This window comes from Oncorhynchus mykiss, chromosome 13 (genome assembly GCF_013265735.2).
Source record: "Oncorhynchus mykiss isolate Arlee chromosome 13, USDA_OmykA_1.1, whole genome shotgun sequence".
Classification (NCBI taxonomy): Eukaryota; Metazoa; Chordata; class Actinopteri; order Salmoniformes; family Salmonidae; genus Oncorhynchus; species Oncorhynchus mykiss.
Genome location: NC_048577.1, coordinates 50,935,973 through 50,939,573, shown reverse-complemented (window position 1 = coordinate 50,939,573; position 3,601 = coordinate 50,935,973).

Below are 3,601 nucleotides of genomic sequence, written 5' to 3'. Positions count from 1 at the left end.
CTTGTTAGTTAAATACAGTAGTTAACCAAATAGCTACCCGGACTATCTGCATTGACCATTTTTGCACTAACTGACTCAACTCATACACTGCTGCTACTGTTTACGATCTGTCACTTTATGTGCAGTACATATCTACCTCAATTACCTCGCACAAGTACCCTGCACATCGACTCGGTACTGGTACCCTGTGTATATTGCCAAACTATCGTTGCTCATTGTGTATCTATTATTATGTGTTTTACTTTTCTATTATTTCTCTAATTTCGTTCTCTCTGTATTGTAGGAAGGGCCTGTAAATAATCATTTCACTGTTAGTGCACACCTGTTGTTTCGAAGCATGTGACGAATAAAATGTAATTATCTAACTTTTTTGTTTTACACTAATAGCTTTGTTTGTTTTATTTGTTAACATCTATGTTATACTAGAATCAATACTATATTTGAGAGAGAATCAAGAGTATAGAGAAATATATAAATGTTTATTTAATTGCATACATTTTTATTTCAGTGTGCTTTGATGAACTGTGGTATGTGTATTAAATTAGGTTAGTAATCCAATCGAATTGTATTTGGCACATGCTTCTTAGACAGCAGGTATAGACTAACAGTGAAATGCTTACTTAAGGGTCCTTTTCCAACAATGCGGAGTTAAAGATAAAATAGAAACAGTGAGACAGGAATAAATACACAGTGAATAACAAATACAAATAACGTGGCTATATATAGAGAGTAGAACATAATGTGGCTATATATAGGGAGTAGAACATAATGTGGCTATATATAGGGAGTAGAACATAATGTGGCTATATATAGGGAGTAGAACATAGCATGGCTATATATAGGGAGTAGAACATAACGTGGCTATATATAGGGAGTAGAATATAACGTGGCTATATAAAAGGAGTAGAACATAACGTGGCTATATATAGGGAGTAGAACATAACGTGGCTATATATAGGGAGTAGAATATAACGTGGCTATATAAAAGGAGTAGAACATAACGTGGCTATATATAGGGAGTAGAACATAATGTGGCTATATATAGGGAGTAGAACATAATGTGGCTATATATAGGGAGTAGAACATAATGTGGCTATATATAGGGAGTAGAACATAATGTGGCTATATATAGGGAGTAGAACATAATGTGGCTATATATAGGGAGTAGAACATAATGTGGCTATATATAGGGAGTAGAACATAACGTGGCTATATATAGGGAGTAGAACATAACGTGGCTATATATAGGGAGTAGAATATAACGTGGCTATATATAGGGAGTAGAACATAACATGGCTATATATAGGGAGTAGAACATAACGTGGCTATATATAGGGAGTAGAACATAACGTGGTTATATATAGGGAGTAGAACATAACGTGGCTATATATAGGGAGTAGAACATAGCATGGCTATATAGGGAGTAGAACAGAACACGGCTATATATAGGGAGTAGAACAGAACATAGCTATATATAGGGAGTACCAGTACGAGTCTACTGTATGTGCAGGGGTACGAGATAATTGAGGTAGCTACTGTATGTACTGTACATAAAGTTAGGGGTAAAGTGACTAAACTACAGGCTAGATTAGACAGTAGCAGCAGCATGAGTGTGTGTGTGCACGCGTGCGTGTGTGTATGGTGTCAGTATGCGTGTGTGCATGTTATGTGGGTGTGGATGTATGCAGTTTGTGTTGTGGTGTCAGTGTAAGTATGTGTGAGTAGATTTGTGTGTAATGAGAGATTCCATTATGTTTCCCAGGCCTACTTAAATTAGAAAAATTAAAAACGAGACAAAATATTGCCCTTTGCTTTACACTTCAAATGTCATAATTTGCCCAACAATATCTAATCCTTCCTTTGATCAAATAAATGGATGTATCTCTAGCATCAGTTACTTTCTTGGTCAGTGAAGGCCTAATGGGAGACCATGCAGTAGACCCTATGCCTACCCACCTATTTAATGGACATCTCCAACCCTGAATGTCTCTGCTAAAATGGTTTGTATAGGTATAACACAGTTATTAGCATATATCTTATCACTGTCTTGTAGATGAGAATTCCTTCAAATGTATACCTTCTGATCAGTCTCAGATTTTTCCTTACACAGTGTCATGACTGTTCTGATCAGGTCAGGTTACAAGAGACCACAACCCTACAGATTCTCTCAACCCCAACAGAGGAGGAGAGATCTAGGGGTCTGAAGATGTGGGGGTTTTATGACCCCTCACGCCCCTGGTAAATCTTAGGCCACAGACAAATTCCTTTGGTCCTGTTACTATGGAGAACCAGCCTCAGAACTTTAAACAAGAAATAATGGGACTTTGGAACAATGGTTTCCATCAGCCACAATGGTGGTCATGACGATAGATGGAATATGAAAATGTATGTCATTTTTGTTTTGTTATTAAAGGTTAATAGATGACGTTATTACGGAAACATTGTAACGTCAACAGTTTACCTAGTATATGTTTGATGTTTATACATTGTACGTTGTATGGAAAATGTCCAAATCAAAGAGAATGTTTGGGAAAGATGAAATGTGAAGTAAAATTGGATTTGAATAAAATCTAGACCTTGCCCATAACTTGGTATGCCCAGAGAAGGGCCCTAAAGGCGGTTACGCCCACTTCTGACACGAGGATATACAACCTGTGAGTAAAGAATTTACAGAGAAGACTATGTGACCCAAGCTGCAGCCGAGGTCTAAAAAGTAAACGAACCCAAAACGCAACACAAGTTTGAAGACAAAGACATATTTTTCTACCCAAGCTAAGGATGAGTAGCTGTGTCTAAGCAGGTGAATTCATGTCGAACCACCTAGCTTCCACTTCCCATCGAATCGTGGTATCTACACTGTTTCATTCCAATGCTGTGAGCTCTGAGCTACAGAGCGGTCTGTCCTCCGAAGAGCCCTTCCAGAACAAGGGCGAGGAAACAGACTCCTAAGCCAAAAGGATACTGACATCGTGAGGACGACCAGAGAGGTGTGTCATTGAGCAGCCTGAATGGTCCACGCGGAGAATCCACAGAGACCTTCCCCACATAATTACATCATTATGTTCTGACCCATAAGAGCGGCAGTTTGGGGCAAGGCTAGGGTTAGAATAAGCATAGCTGACAAATTCACCTAAATGTATATTTCTCTCTCTTTTAAATCCCCATTTTGGGTAACACGCGCCATAGTGTGTTGGACCGTTATACTAAGTTCTAATCAATAGCCTAGACTGTGTTTTTGTGTATGTGTATCTTTTATCATAATTTTAGCTTTCTAGTAAATACATATTCAACTAAGATTGGTGTGGTACTCATTGGTGAGACCCGGGTCCGTGCAGATTCACGGATTATACGATGTTCAGAATGAGATTGTAGAGGTAACTGATTAATTAGCGGCTGTTGTAGAATCGATATTCTGATGTTTTTTGCGTTAATTTGGGAAATAGAAACTCAATAAAAACTAGTTTTCCCATGGTGCCCTAGGTTAATGAGTTAATAATTGCTTGATTCAGTTAATCACGCAATTATAAACTTTTAATCATTCAATGAGCAACAGTATGGAATAGCAGGTACAAGAGGTAGGAGACTGCCACCACCTGGTGGG